The sequence below is a fragment of the Cydia pomonella genome, chromosome 12 (genome assembly GCF_033807575.1).
Source record: "Cydia pomonella isolate Wapato2018A chromosome 12, ilCydPomo1, whole genome shotgun sequence".
NCBI lineage: Eukaryota > Metazoa > Arthropoda > Insecta > Lepidoptera > Tortricidae > Cydia > Cydia pomonella.
The window spans coordinates 13096733-13114253 of NC_084714.1; the positions used below are offsets into that span (position 1 = coordinate 13096733).

The following is a 17521-nucleotide window of genomic DNA, read 5'->3' on the forward strand; positions in this document are numbered from 1 at the left end:
CATAAGTTCCGAAACCAGCCCTTTCTATGCCTCTGATCCACAATAGGTATAGGTATCAGATGCCAGCAAAGACCTTCCCCAATCACAAACAGTATTAAACCCGGTATAATATTGGCGAAGGTAATTTAATCAGTGCAACATTCCAATTTTCCAGCGGGGACGAAACAAACTTAGTTAGCATGTAATTAACGGGCGGCCAATTTCGCCATAGCGTGGCTTCATTTAGCACATTGTCCGTTCTGTAAAAACAGGGATGTAATTCTCACCACTCACCACTTGCTTCAACCGAGGAACCAGTACATATATAAACGTAATTGGCTTTTTGACAGTGTTTTGTAAATAATGTCAATTGATCTTGATTTTCCTGAGGATCAAATATCCATATGGGACTCTTGGCAGACACAGACATTTAAGCAACAAAAGAAATGAGAGTTAAAGTCTGACGCTCGTACTCGACGATTGAAACGCCTCTAACAAAATGATATTGTAATATGACGTCATATTACATTAGTCTGTCCTAAATATATGGACGATACGCGATTTGTAAAGAAGATCTTGACGATCAAGTAAATGGGTATTTTGACCCTGAAATATTGCGTGTATGTCCAATGTCTCGAAATCTAAGGAATCGAATGGTACCATTTTCTTTTTTTTTTTGAAAGTTAACAACTTTTTTTTGAGACTTTGGAGAATTTACTTTTTTCTAATCTGAATATGTTATGAAATATTTTTTTAAATTCCACTTTTTTTAATTGTTGGCTCATTTTTCATTCATCTAGCTAAATTTTGTTATAATATTCAACATGTGTCAAGTACCCAATTATCGTAAACTAACGAATTGATAACAATTGCAAATCGGACTCGGGCACCGAGTTTTTTTTTAAATGTCTTGATTTTATTTTCGTGGAGCCGGCTCACCTTTGCCCGGTACCTACCTATGAGAACAAAGTTTAAGTATGTCTAAAGACTTTGGAGAATCAACAAAGCAGCTAGAGCTACTAAGCTGTTAGCCTTAGCCGCGATCGGGCGAACCAATATTAAACCCCTCTCAAATTACGCATAGTTATTACTGATCTCAGGGTCACGTTAAATCAATCGCACAAAAACTTGACTCCAATGGGAATACTTTTTCAGGGATTTCCTTCGCGATGCATTCTAGACACGTTTTTTAAATGGTAACGGGAGGGGCGGGCGCTTAAAATTTAAGTCGTGTAGCGCTTGCCGTGAAAAAATACGCTACTCTGATAATTAACGAAGCAATTGTCTGTGTGTTAAGTTGATTAAGTAGATGAGAAAACTAGGCGTTTTTAATGATTATTTTTATGAAAAAACAAAACTATGTAAAACCTGAAATGATACTAATCAATACTATAAATAAATCAATGGGGTTACTAGTGGATTTGTGCATTCATATATGTATAGTTATCAATGAGTAACCGACTGTCAAATGTCATAATAAGTAGGTAGCATAATTTGGTTACTTGGCGCACTTCAATAAGAACGATTTAAATAAATTATCTATATGTTCTATGTTATTCTTTTTGGCTATAAAAATACTTTTTAACACACTTCCTCTTAACTTGGAATTTAATGAACCACTTTTAGGCTCATAACTCTAGAAAGGTATTACACACGCGTGCTTTATTATTAGTGTAAGGCCTCAGTGGACGCTCGAAGCGGAGTGTTCGGCGGGGCGTGCAGCGTGGCGCGTCGGAAGTGATTTGAGCAGCGTGCACTAAGGCCACTCCTATACGTTTGCATTTGTTTAACATGCACGCCGCACGCCCTAGCCCGCTGCACGCCCAACTCGAGCGTCCACTCAGGCCTTAAACTGAATACTTATTATACTATCGCACTTGTCGGCCGGGTCGCCAGCGGCTGGGTCGAGGGGCCGGCAGGCAGTACCGGTCTATGACAGATGCAACACTGCATACTGTTTTAACAATTACACTTTTATTAATATGAAAAATAAATAAATAAAATTTATAAATAGCTTATATTTTGACTATTCTTATTTTTATCTATGATTAGCCTATAAACGAGTATCAATTGACTCTTACTTGTCACTGGTTCCCGCCATTTTGAATTGTTATAAAAAGACGGTAACACAGTGACAAGCGGCCAGTTCGAGTCGGACTAGCTATATTGAAGACGTCTTGGAATATTTATTGTAAATTGGTTGTTATTATGTTTGTAAATGAATAAAGGTAAAATATTGGTACAAGTATTCGTTTTCATCATGAACCCAGTAGTGGTCTTATACAAGTGTGTTGAAAAATGTAGCTTGATACCCGTGTGCATTGGTCATTACACACATCGGATTTCTTATTGCGCGAACGCACAATATCGCCTCGTGTGTGATGACCAATGTAACAGACTTGTATCACAAATCACAAAGTACTATAATAATCCTTATTATTCAATCACTAATAAAAAATTACAACATAATAACATACGATTAACTATAAATACCACCTTACTTTTTACCATTCACACTGAAAAGCATAAATAGTTGAAGCAGAAGTAACGACCACTCGCACTGTTCAGGCCATTGACTTGTTATGAACATATAATACCGTTTAACAACTCACAAACCGTTATGACTGTGAGCTCACCAAGTTTATCTTGAACTTTAGTTCCGGCACAGCAACACCTATTCGGAGGTCATGGTTATTCTAGTTTCCGATGCGTTCGGTACGTAAGCATTGTGCATTACGGTACCATAAGGAGTTAAAATAAATTTACGCAAATTATGGTCTTGAACAGCATATTGAGTGCAAAATTATTTTTGGGGGCGGTTCTCCTCGCTGAAAGAAGGCGATAAATTTCGAATACGGTTTCGGAAAAATCTTTGGCAGAAGCGGCCGTAAGCACCAGAAAGCGTGAATAAAAATGTATTATAGCGGTATGCAAACAGAAATTTCTGTTTGTATGCTTACTTTAAAATGAGAAAGATATAAATACGTGCAAATTTGTAAACTTTAATAAATAAATATTTTTTTAAATACTTAGAGATTTCTAAAAAATTAACAGTAAGCAGGACTTAACTATAGAGGCTTATGAAGATTAACAACTAGATTGACCAACTTCAACGGAGCAAAATGCATTATTTCATTGAGGGAGGCCTAGTTAAATTCTAGCGAGGAATCTTAAACGTGTGAGGGATGTATATACATAGTAGTTCTATGTGGCTATTTATCAGAGAAGGGTCCTTATGCTTCATGTGCATAGGAAAGCCACCTCTGCCCTTCTGTGCCCCTATTCACTCTTCGTGTGATAAGAAAAAATATGTTAAAAAAAATACGCAGTAAACATTATACTATACTGGTGAAAATTAACGTAGTGATAAAATACAGAAGGACCATATGACGATCCTGACCATACATCGCACTCGAGGGGGGATTTTGCGGGCACGTCAGTTAGTAACGTTTGCATAGTGATTTATTCTTATAAATCACTATGCAAACGTTACTAATGATTGATAATGATGTTACTAGTGATTTATAAGAATAAATCACTATGCAAACTAAATTTTCGAATTGTCAGAATAAGGTATTTGCAGGTACTTAGTATTTGTAACCTGGTATTTATTCATAATGAGTATAATAATGACTTATGACTTTAATTTGTGAAATCTCTCGCGTCGAATGCTAATCAATGATGGTCAGGTCAGTCAGAGGGTATATGAGATAGCTGTCACGTAAATGTATGTACACATTTTTTTGAAGTTTAGCACATTAATTTATTTGCATGTAACTTTTGGGGAACATAAATACGGTAACTATTTCTAAATATTCTTTTAATTATACCCGTGCATTTCAGTGATTTTACACTTTTGTTTGTGTTTTATATTCATTCACCGTTACTTCTGTTTTACTCATTTCCTCAAAGGTTAACTGGAAGAGATCCCATACAGGGATAAGTTCGCCTTTGTTGTACTTAATTTACTCTGTAACTGTGTTTTTCGTGTTTTATTTCTATGTACAATACAATAAATTTCTATATACATACATACATACATACATAAACCCAATGAAAATAAACTTGAAGGAATTGTCATAGGAATCATGATTCGATGCGAGAGGTATAACAAATTAAGTCGTGCGTCATTATGATTAAATATTAAGTACAATTTTATCATAATATTTTTAAATTTAATAAGGTTTGGCTGCGGTGGCAGCATGGTTCCAGATTTATCATTGTCACTGTGCCCGTTACTTTCGCGCTTACATACTTGTTAGAATGTGACAGGCATGGTGACAAATGATAAAGGACCGACCATCTTAGCCCTACTGGTTAACTTATCACATAAAGCTAAAGAACTTTATTATAGAATGAGAATATGATCATCTGTATGCAAAATGTAAGAGACAACGGGCAGACTTTGTTCAGCGGAGAGGACAGGTATATTATTATTAAAGATGTTTGCAGCAAACAATGCCGGCAAAGGTAACCGTTTCCTCGCAGCTCTCTGTCGTTGAAACTTCAGACAAATTATAATTAAACTTCATCTCCTGCTACCTCAACTTGATACTGAATATACCGAGATTTTCTTCTATTCACGTTTAATTTTAATGACTATAAAGTAAAACGTTTGAATTTATAATGTATATAAATACTTTTAAATTGCATTTTTAATTAGACTTATATTGCTTTATACTATGTATAAATAAACAGGCAGATGATGAAGCATATCTCCTTTATATTTATGAGCACAATTCAACCTCCGTCACGCGGCACGGCCGGAGTATGCATGCGGGATGACTATGTAAATTTTTCATTCCCAACCTTTTTAAATTTCAATGTGGAGGTTGCTAAAGGCATCGGCACATTCAACAAACACAGTAAATTATCCTAATTCAATAAAGTTACGCACAACATCAGAGGGACACGAAGGGTCCACACTCAGCTAACTCGATAAAAAAAGGTCTAATGTTTTGACGTTACGCTACAATAAAACACGACGTTACTACGTGATATCCTGATTGCTCGCTAAAAAGATACGGACCGAGAGTTCTTATTGAGATTATCTTAAATTTACCATTGGTGCGGTGGAACAAACTCAGGGATAGTGCACGCAATGTGGTAAACACCTTTTCTCTAGAGGTTGACATGTTCTGTACTTGTGTTTACGTGGGAGACGGAAGTGCGTGCCCGGGAGCGCGGATTTCATGTTTTTTTATTTTTTTTGTATGTATGTTTAATTTTTTTTTAATGCTACGCCGGTGGCAAACAAGCATACGGCCTGCCTGATGGTAAGCAGTTTCCGTAGCCTATATACGCCTGCAACAAATAAAAAAATAAAAAAATAAATATAAAGTAATCAATACGTTACCTCAAACATGATATTGCCGATTTTTAGAAGCAATTTTCATATTTTTATCTTTCGTACAAAATTGGTCACACATTTTTAAAGTGTATTTTAGACCTATGTTCGTTATTTTTCTTCTATCGAGCGAAAGTCTAAAACTCAGGATTCGGATCAATACAGTCCTCGAGAAAGGCCTCACGATTGCTAATTTATGGCAACCATATTGTGATCCAAGAAAGCGCTACGACTGTTTAAAAACTCAGTTTTCTGAACCTACTGCACCTTTAACCCTTTAACGGGCAAACTTCGATTTTGATGTTTGACGATCCTATTGTGAAATTCTTATTATTAAGTTTACCATATCTATAATAATTCAATGTTTTTTTTTAGAACAATAATAACTGCATCAATAAATTGCTCTGATATTTAGATTAAGATGATATTTGTAAAATTTGACCATTTAAAAGTGCTTGTTGCTAGGCCTATTTGAATAAAGAATATTTTGACTTGACTTGACTTGACTTTATTTGGTAAAAATGACCACCCTATAACAATGATATTAAACTTCATTTCAAAGTGACAAGGTTAAATTTTCCGTCACTTCTGATACTCTTTTGCACGTACTACTACTAAAATAAACTAAAATGCTCTCTGAAATGGCTGTTTCTAAGCTTATAATGATTGTGTCTATATTAGTTCATAAATACAAGCTGAGGATTCTCAAATAACTATTAAGTCTCATCTAACTCGACAGACGTGTCCATTTTGTCACCGCACCGATTAGTGACCAAAGGCAACGTACCACGATATAATACTTGGCGGAGCAAGATAACAGCTGTATAACTATTTAGCATCACTGCATTGTATAATTTCGTAACTGTAGCAACTGTGGAAAATATGTAGCGTCAAGTTCATTCGTTCGCAAAAGTTGTTTCAACGTACTTCATCAATGGTTTCGACTGCAAAAGTTTACCAATCTCAACAAAGTCGACGTTTAAATTATAGCGAATACCTCACGACATATATCTAAAAATCATTAAGGTGCAAAACCTATTTGTTACTACACCTGTATAAAATGTTTACCAGCATCGCACATTAATATAAATTTATTCTTAAAACTAACGTATAGTCTTTATTCACAAATCAGCGTTTCACGTAAGAAAAATATGTCGAAAACAAATTTGGTGGCGTAAGTGGGCTCGCTTTAGTGTGCTGCTGTTATGTGTGAACGCGATGCATTGATATGAATATTGTATTTGTATTGAATTGGCTTAGAATTTCATTTTCCAAATACGGCCGCAGTATTGTTTGCAAAGCGATATGTTATAGTTTATATCGTGCGTGTAGCCTCACTAGAGCAGTAATTTTTCTTCCTTAGCATTCAAGATTTATTCATGGCTTGTCTCGCTGTCGGTTCCATAAGTATTATGGCTTGTGTGAATATTGTGGAAAAATAAATGCTGATCATAAAACCTTCGTTCGCTTTTCTAACTTTGTTTTAAGTATTTACAATTCAATTTTAGAACAGCTCAAATCGCCTTAATGTCATAATATTATTTCACATTTATTATTTTTAATTTTTAAAAGCTGGTATTTTATGATTATAGTTTATAGTACACTAATAAGTATTCTAAATGACTATACAGTGTGTCCTTAGCTATTGGACAAACCTTGAAATCCCACGTAGGGCTACTTCTCAGGAATGCTTTAACGTTCTAATTTTTTAAATTAGAACAAAAGATAAAAAAAAAATCGAACAAAAGTTATTTGCAATAATCGACAGCAAAAGAAACAGACTGTATTAATCTTTGGCAGTGTTTTTGACAATTTGTTCGAAATATTTGATGATGATGACATTTTTCAAAAGTCAGAATCTTATTAGTGTCATAAATAAAAAAGATAATCAAAAAGGTCGAAGAAGGTTCCATAGTATTCTTTGAGGATATTACCTCAGGAGCTACTAACACATACTCGTACAGGCTGCTCCAAAGTAAAAAATGGTAATTTGTTAATTTCTTCGTAACTGCTACATCAGTTGTTATGATACTTTGTATGCTGGTTCTAAATACCCTAATGCATATGTACATTTCGGCTTTGTCCAATGGCTAGGGACATACTGTATGATATTGTCACTACCTGTATAGCAAAAGACTTTAAATACAGCTTCATGTAGTCTCCTTAAGGTGTAGGTACCGTACTTATAAGATGGTCTTTACGAAAGTTGGTCTCAAGTGAGCAGAGTTTGGCTCGAGCTATCCATAAAGTTGAGGTTTAATTGAATATAATCTGTCCCGGCGGTCTGTGCTGTAGAATATCTTCAAGAGATATCTTGTCCTCTGATGTAATTGAAACTTATATTAAAAGTAGCAAATACAATAAATTTAATTTAGATTTGTAAATGTCAGTAAAGAATCAATAGGTTTAATAATTTAAGGTGATATTCGGATGTTAACTGCAGCTGCATTACTATTGCGACATTACTACGGCAACGCTGATGTAGGTAGCTTCGAAATCTGTCAATTTTCTTGATAAAATGGGTGATGTTTGCCGCCGCAGTAATGTCGCAACAGTAATATTTATACCGGCAGTTGACATACAAATGTCACCTTAAATCACTTTTTCTAATAACGTACATATTATCAAAGTACAATTATTGATTGTTTGTCCATTAAATGATGTTTTACTAATTACCGTTTACCAATTGACAGACTGAAAAAGTCTGTTAGTCTTAAAACTAAGTAATTAATTTCAAGCACAATCATATATTTTATTCACCAGGGGTGTTACGTTGTAGTCCGTAGTGATGTTGTTTGCTATGTGGTGAAAATGGGCTGTAATTTTGTTACGCAAAGTTCAGTCAGTTTACAAATAATTGGGTTTAATTTTTTTAAATTCAATCAAAACTTTAGTGCGTTAGGAGTAACGAATGTTTATGGTAAACAGCAGCAATATAAGGTAATATAGTTAGTACCTACATATAGAAAAAAGCTTAGGCAAAGAGAAAAAAGCTATTTAGTCTTACTTCAAACATAAATAAATTTATAAAAAATACATAATTATGTAAGAAATTTCAAGTAAGCTTTTAGAAAACTTATTTATAATAAGATTTACCATACCTCCCTTACCAATATTATTAATAATTAATATATGGAGCGAGCACTTTATATTTCTCTATGATATAGGTAACCTAAAAGGTAAGGAAAAGGTAGGAAAGAGCAGATTTTCATTGTTCCCGCAAAAATAAACTGAAACATTTGAATATGTTAAATTAAAGCCTATGTTTATTAAAACGTTGAAATTCATTTACAAATCGAAGTACAATTGCAGCTGTGGCCAACAAGCAATGTGCTGTTGATAGCTTTGTCGACTTTCAAAGGATAGGTATGTTATCGTTTTTTAAAATAGCTGTTTTAGGTACGGAATATTTTGTAATTAAATTATACTTGGAAGGGCCATAATAACACACTAGCTCTTTTTTTCAAACTGGGAAAACGATAGACCACCTTATGAACGATAGAGACTAATGACACTTGCTTTAGGCCGCAATTAGACTATCGTAGAAATGATCATATATGTATATGGGATCCAATTTGTAAGCAATCCCACAATTATGATCATATACATCATTAAAATTGTTGTTATTTAATTAACCTTTGATGGTGTAGTAGTTTAGGCCTAAAGGCATAGTAATTTAGGCACATTAACTAGAGTCATATCTCTGTTAGAAAATTGAAAATCATATTTTCAGTTGGATTCCAAATAAGCAAAATGTTTTTATTATTATTTTAATTGGCAAAAAAATTACGTAAGGTCACAATTTGGCTGTCATAGAAAAATTGACATGGATGTAGGAGTTATATAATTATGAAGAAGCTATAATGGTGTAATAGCAACAATTTTAACATGTTTGATGCATATGATCATAATTGTAGGGTCAAATATATGATCATTTCTATGATAGTCTAATTGCAGCCCAAGTATCTACTTAGGCTGAAACTTCTCAAATCTTACCGGACGAACTCGATATCGATCAAACTAAAGTAGTTTGTTCTAAGCTAAAACGCTTTTGCCCAGGAGTATTAAGATAAAGTACCTAATATAGAATAGGGTAGGCTGGTTTAGCCTAACCGAAAAATAAATTTGAAATTGGAATTTTTCTTTCTTCGCTAATGCTTGCCATTTTACTGTAGGTATATATAATTATCGTGGAACAATATCTCTCCTATAAAGATACAGTGTAGTCTTTCATAAAATTTTCCTGCAATCATGCGGCATCATATATTCAAGATATGGTTGAAAGGAGAATGAGTTTTGTGTGAACAAATTAAATTATAATTTCATGAGACCTTCGCTTTTAATCTGACGTTCGCGGTACGGGCGAACTTTCTCAATATTTTGGGGTGATATTTATTCAAATTTGATGTACCTAATTTAAAAATAAATCAGATCGTCGGTTAATGTCAAATCTTTAAATGTAATAATTTATGTGCAAATGCTTTTATTAAATTAAATAATTAAAAAAAAAAAACATTATTTTATATCAGAGAAGTATAAATTTATTTTTGCAATTGATTCTATTGTAATAAACTATGCTATTCAACTTAGATTTAAAGAACTTTATTTCTCAAAGAAATTTATATTTCACTTAATGAGAAAAATTACATAGAATACGAGTATATTTATCTTGAATTACCAGAGCATCAAAAGAGCAGTTTACAGTAGTAGGTACTCACTATTTTATCTCTAAAAAACTAATATTAAGTACATATAACTATTAAGTAAGGCAATTATTATAGCTACATGTATATGCAACACAAGTTTAAGTAGGTATTTAGCAAATCGCAAAAGTTAACTTGAATATTTAGATGACCACGGTTGCTAATCACTATGACGCAAATGCTATGGTGTGTTACTTTCAACCTTATAAACTAAGCGTTTAAATTTACAATCATAAAAAATACAGTTGACTGCATGAGCTTATCGCATACTCTTTGTTGTCAAGTCGCAAAATCCCAGGGCCGGACTTAGATATTAGAAATTACGTATTGATGCAACTTATTCATATTAGATGTGTTAAGGAATTCCGAACGGTCATTTAGTAGAGTAAGGCTTTCCGAGCGACCATTTTTTTAATGTTTGACAAGTGGCACATAGATTTGCTGCGGTTTTGACCGAAAGTGACTTTGACATTTAAAAAAAAAGAAGAGGCTGGACAGACGGAAAAACGCAAGCGGTTGATTGGGTCGTGGTTGAGATTTGATCTTTGTTATTAACTTAAAAACAAATAAACCTTTTATAAAACTTATTCGGTGTTTAAGTGAGACATATTTTATTAAAGTAATACCTCGATACATGAGCAATTTTTCGAGTGCTAATTGTAATTTTTATCAAAGACGTCGACTGCTAAACCCGCCCCAAAAATTACAAAGTTACCCAAAGACGTGTATTGCACTGCCCTTAGTACTCCTCTTAACTCAGTGTTCTTCGTCTTTTTCTCGATTATATATTTCATGACGTGATTGCCAGTCAAGAGCCTTCTAAACCAGTGCCTATCGGTTCCAAGAGCAAAGAAGATACCCTACCCAACTCTTATTTGTTCCACGAAATCGGGCGTGTTTTTGATGTTATTAGGCATCTTACGCGCAGCAACAAGCGTCTAAATCCGGACACACCAATCAGCGACACAGATTGTGGAGGTCGTATCAAAACACGATAAAAAACTTAACAAAATATTAAATCGAATTCGGCCTCCATGTTGATTGTTGAATTCCATTGTGAAAGGCACTGACACTAGTCGCTCTTACGTCGTCATTTGAAGTTTACCCATTATGATCTGTGTGCGCGAATGTACAGTAGCGAGTAAAAGCTTCCGGCCGCGATTGTCCCTATCTGCGAACAATGCTGGCAATAATTACGTCGCTCATTTTACACTGCACCGCTCCCGAATCACCGCTACTTGTTCCGTTTAATTGCAACTACCTACTGGTTATATAGGTGGCTAATATTATAATATTAATATTTTTATTATACTTTATAGTGCTAAAAAGGTTCATAAATACCTAGTACCTACAAAAAATACCAATTAAACCAAACCAAATCTCATGTTAATTTCCATAATTATAGGCTTTTAGCATCAATTATGGAAACACGCTTGAAATCGTAGAAGCCAGTGCATTCATAATTGTAGGTATATTTCTAGCAAAGGAGCATTATCGTCAACTTGCTTTTAGTCAGTAAAAGTAGTTTCTGTATAAAATGCAAATACCTGTGTTTAATATTTATTGAAATTTGTACTTTGTAGTGCTATAAAGATTTCTGATATGACATGGTAGGTGAGCGGCATCAAATTATAGTGCTGTCATATTGAGATGACAACTATTTAGGTTAAAGGGCAGGCGTTTTCAGTGATAGCCAAGTGTGTTCTTACTTCTGTGCAAGTCATACAAGCACAGTTGTAGCAAAGGATTCATTGTGACAAGGGAGTGCAATCTTGCAGCATAATTATCAATTTCGGTATTTGTAAGATTTAAGAGGTCCAATCTCGCAAGATCTCGGTCTTTTGTGGGATCTCGCAAATCTACGAATTATTTTTAGTAATCTATTAAAATGGAGTAAAATGTTATTCTAGGGATGAAATAATGAGATAATATGCATATAACATGTACTTGATTTAATTAAAAAGAAAAATTACGGAATAAAATTACATTATTTAGGGTCGGCAACGCGCATGTAACACCTCTGGAGTTGCAGGCGTCCATAGGCTACGGTGACTGCTTACCATCAGGCGGGCCGTATGCTTGTTTGCCACCGACGTGGTATAAAAAAAAATATGGGAAATAATTGTATTAGCTTGTTCTTTTTCATGAGATACTATGGCGGTAACCGAAGACAGTATTAGAAAATTCCGGGTTATTTTGAAAATAACTCAATCGTCAGCCGACTGACTTCGCATCTTTCGTACCCTGCAGCAAAAAAGGCTTGTGCTGCCTCTACGCTTGTTGGCATCACTGACGATACGCTGACTACAGGTGCTGTCCTTTTCTATAAATTTCTTGCAAATCTCTAAAGCTCTCGAAATACCGAGATCTCGGAATACCGACTGTACTTCAACAGTGAGTAAATGCTTCCGGCCGCGATTGTCCCTGTCTTCGAACAATTGTTTGATATTTGATGCATGTAAGCCAAGCGTGCGGGCATGGAAAAAACTGTACCTACTCCATTTGCATATTTCATACTTAGTTAATTGACTTTGGACCGAGAGACAAATTCAGATTTCTAAAATCTGACATAGGTTTTAATTTATCTCAGTAACTAGTGTTTGCTCGCACTCGTATACTATGCAAGTGCAAGACCCACGCACAAACGAGTGTTGATATCAAATCTATGTAATTTTTTTTATCTGTATGCTCCTCCGGCGTGCAGAGACTGCCCTACCGGACATCCGACGAAACGGACCAGCAATGTTAAACTAACGGTAAAGCCAATTTAACCCTTAACCTAACTGGGTAAGAGCCAGTATGGCCGTTAGATGGAAATAAATATGCGCACTTTAAAGCCCGACACAATACAGCAATGGCGGAGGTTTTGCTTTTTGTTCGTTCAGATAATTATTTTCGCGGCTATTTCCCGGATGTGGGTATGGCAGCTGTAGTTTTGCAGAACTGCCAGTATAGGTATGCATTATTTTTAAGTGAAGAATGTTTGCGGTTTTGATGAATTACGTATATTTAAAATTATAAAAGAACTTTCAAATCCAAAATTAAGAAAATAAGTCTCAACTTAGCTTCTAAATATAAAAAATAGTAGGTACAGCAAAAGTTTTTGATGTTATTAAGACGCCCAAAGAGTTTCAAGTAATCTCGTTAGAAATTGCTTGTTAAAATCATAATTATTAAGTTAAAGACTCTGGTTTTGTTTAATTAGTTTTAACTTGGGTTGCAGAATTATATTCACGTAAATCATGTGAATATCAGATTCTGAAGTATAAAAAGTGAGGTAAGAACTTCAGATAGAGATGAAAAGGAAAGTAGACCGTTGATTTTGGGCCCAGGGGAAAACCATCGCAAATATTTTACAGACTATTACGTAGCATATATGGAAATTTTATTACGGAAATAGACACAATATTGGATGTAAATGAAACGGGAATAAGAATTCCATAATGAAAAACATTTTATTTTTCCTTTCCGTGATTCCATATATTTTAATGAATATGTAAGGAGGCTAAAAAGGATAAACATATGTATTCGTTCAGATATAGCTACAAAAACTTTCCCGTCGTCAGCGTCTTTATAGCCTTGACATAAGGCTTCACTTTAATACCTAATTAACCAGTTTTTTGTCTGCATTTAATGTGTAAATTATAAGTATAGTTATAATATTGTAAACATTCATTTATTATTCAGTGCGTACGTGCACGACTTACTAACAATTCGATTAGGTAGAATTAGATTAAGATAAACAGATCGCTGCACGCCCGGGTCACTTTACACTTTTGCCGTTTTAAACTGTCGAAACTTTTAAACGAGTTAATTAATTTATATACATTTAGTATCTCCGTCTGCCTCGTAAAGCAGCAAACTTCTAAGTCTACCATTTAAAAGGTGGAGTTCGATAGTTTTTCCGAGGAGATTCCTTAATTTGCTAAGTTCGGAGCGACCGCATTTAGTATTCGAATAGCGAAATGTAAACTGAACTAACTTTCTGGAGTCGGAAACAACTTTGACAATAACCAGTCTCTGGGAAAATCACGCAAGTTTTGACTACAGACCACATATTTTAGAGGTTATGGAAGGGTTCCCTCGAGGTCGCTCTTATTGAAACTGTTTATCAAAGTTATTACTCTGTCTGTACGAGTACATTTTAATAAGTTATGCGGAAGGGTACTGAGTAAATGGCATGAATTTGCTGCCCTGTCTCCAGCGCAGACAGCTTCAAAAGTAGCTGGTCGTTTGTGTATATACAGGTCACTAGATAAATTTTGCAATAGACAAATATGAAACAAAGGTGATAGGCCACCTTTTCACATATGCTTTTTAAATCTTTATTTCCATAGACAGTGATTGGCCAGAAAACATTTACTTTCTTTTTGAATTTACTTATTAAAAAATAGATTTAAACTTTGACAACGTCGGCGTGGGCTAAGGATGATTTACGCATATTTTATACAATATTTTCATTTCATACAAAGTTTTGATTTTTTTATAAGTAAATGTAAAAAGAAAGTAAATGTTTCCTGGCCAATCATTATCTATGGAAATATAGTTTATGTGATAGGCCACCTCTTTGTTTCATATTTGTCTATTGCAAAACTTATCTAGTAACCTACGTAGGTAGGTACTTTGTGCCTCATGCTGTTTTGTGTTGTCGTAATGGTCATACTAACAGTATCTATTTATTGTACACAACTACAACACCTAAATCACTTTCGATGATGGATGGATAAAATAAATATTTTTTGGTAATCGTATTCGAATACCTAATTAATTACTAAATCATGTAGGTCACGTCTGAATCTCTTAATGAAATTGGTTCCATTTATGTATTGTACTTTACATCCATCAAGATATGGATCTTAAATGATTGGCTAGAACGTTATATGTCTAACTAATTTGATAATTAATGATATTGCATTACAGCCTATTCCACACTCAGCTAATTGGTTGTGTTGATCTATATCAGCCCTCTAGCTGTTACATATGTATTGAGTTTACTATATACATTACGTAAATATGCAAATTCATAAGAAATGAAGTCTACGTCAAGACTAGGTTATGGATTACGGGCAGTTTAAAAAACGAAGTGCTTGGGCTCGGATAGAAGCAGCGTCTTTTACAACTTCTTTCTTACGAACACAATAGTCATACTGTACCTTAGTTATGACTAAAAAGAGGCGCTAATAAGCCTTTCAAATATTGTATACAAAGTGATTATATTATGTCTGACTAGTGCTTCAACTTAAAATATTAAGAAAATAAAAATTTGTTTCCTAGTTACAGTATAAATGATTTTATTATATTGCACATGACGTTATTTTGTAGACTACAGCCTCGGGCCGTATGTAACCGCATGTAAACCTTAAATTGTTTTATTTATCTGTCATTCATGTCGGGATCGGTGGTCAAGTTGGGTACCTCGACCGTGACTACGTAATACGACCGGCTTCTCACACTTCACTTGTCTGAAAGGGGCGTTAGTTATTGTAACATAACAGTCATCATATCGACACAATCATCTCGCAATCACTATTATTCTATTATGCAAAATTTATGGAACACTCTCACACACATCAAAGGCATATAGGCGTTAATTAAATTTGGCTATGCACGTAGCATCATTTCGCTAAACATTAAGTTTGGTATAGCAAACTAGAACGCAACTAAAGGTGACAGTCCATTTCCAACTGCAGCTGCACTACCGTTGCGACATTACTGGTGCGACATTACTGCAGCGGCCGACTGCTGCTGTTTGCGGCGTGCAGTCGCGGCAGCGTTCGTCAGTTGATTGCCAAAGTCAATGAATAATGTCACTGTCAGACGTATAAATAAAATTACTAATTTACTTATTTGTATTTTTTACGAGAAGAAGTAAGTGACGATAATGCTACATGGTACACGAAAACGAAAAACAGTTTGCCTTTCTACAAAAGTCACATTCAGTCGAAGGCAGCTACGCAATATTATTAAAAAAACCAGATATTGTTGGTGATCGTTTGTTTGCCGATTAAATGAATAACAATTTAACTTCAAATTGAAGAAATACAACCAAATTACTCAAATTAAATGAATGCAGAGGAGAAATATTTCTTCACTTAAGGTAAGTTAACATTTTGAAATTATCTTCCCCATCCTCTTGACTAAATGCGTGACCACTGCCCACAGCAACCCGACGAGAGCGGGACTCATGTTGCTCGTGATGGATACGGTATGCGCACTTGATCCACTTGCATCACGTGATGCAGCCAAATCCAGCCGGTGGTGTCTGCACGTTTTTAGTGGCCTAGTACCGCCTGGATGTAGAAGTCTGCGATAAACGTCCCCTCAAAAAGCTAGGTAGGCTCTTTTATCCCGGGTTTACTTTATTTTTGCAAAGGGATTCGTGGGTTTCGGAGATGGCGATGCGACAAAATAAATTCTCCAATGCAGTCGTTCAGCAAAATATTACAGATTTATCTTTCTGAGTTTTCATATTAAACCAATCTTTCATTAGTTACCTAAAAGTAAAGAATAAACGAATAAATTGATTTGTAAGAGCTATAATTACGCAATTTACACTTAATATTGTCCAGTTTCCTATTTCAAACTAAAGCACAAATTTAAATCTTATAATCGCTCTTGTGTTGCAGGTGTCCATGGGTGACGGCACTCGTGGTCGTGGCAGATACAGTGTATGACTAGACCATATAAAACTTGATGGGCGAGACAAGAAATCTTTTATGAAGAAAGCTATTTACGTTAGCCAAGGGGCTGATAGAAAGAATATTTAATAAATTAATTGGAATAATAAATATTTTCCTCGTGATGGTGTGATAAAATAAATTCGTGTTGCGCTCTGTAGCAAAGTTTGTTTAACCCTCATGCCTTGAAGTCCCCGCAACTGTCAATACAATTTTATTTTAAAACCGCTGTCGCTTCTCTTGTGGTTCAATTTTGTAATTTTTCTTACGTTTGAGTATCCATATGCTACCATGAGGTGTTAAACAACAACTTTGCCTTTTGTATTTCTAGGTAATACAACTGAATTATTGCTTCTTTTATCTCAAAAATGGCTTTGAAATGACAAAGTGAGAAAGTGTCACGATATTATACACCGTGGGCTGGTAAAACCTGATAGTTTTAAAGTTGTATTCTTAATCGCATTTAGAGGCTAAAATATCATACAAATTTTCTGTAATCGGTCTTCTTTCAGAGATAATGGCAATTCTTGCGAAAATTTGTTTCTGCTATAACTTTGTGAAAAACGCCTTTTTCGCTGCGGCGCTGCCTTTATGTGACTTGGTTTAGTCATACCTTCTGACAAACATTACTCAACTAAAAAGAACACTCGCAATTTTGATCTATAGATGAATTAAGAAAACTTTACATCTTCGTTGTAATGTTTTTTTTTTCGCCAAGATGTAGAAAGAAATAACGTGCTGTGTGCAGAAAATGGCTTTTAAATCGGCTAAAAAAAACAGAACATTTTTTTTCCGAATTTTACTAAACATTTTTT

At 34.7% G+C, this 17521-nt stretch overlaps 1 long non-coding RNA gene across 1 annotated transcript; it reads left to right on the top strand.

Moving 5' to 3' along the window:
* Nucleotides 1-14727: 14727 nt before the first annotated feature.
* On the top strand, nt 14728-17166 carry LOC133523642 (uncharacterized). Its single transcript, XR_009800257.1, has 2 exons — nt 14728-16126; nt 16656-17166. It is a non-coding gene; the product is annotated as an uncharacterized LOC133523642 (long non-coding RNA).
* Nucleotides 17167-17521: the final 355 nt, after the last annotated feature.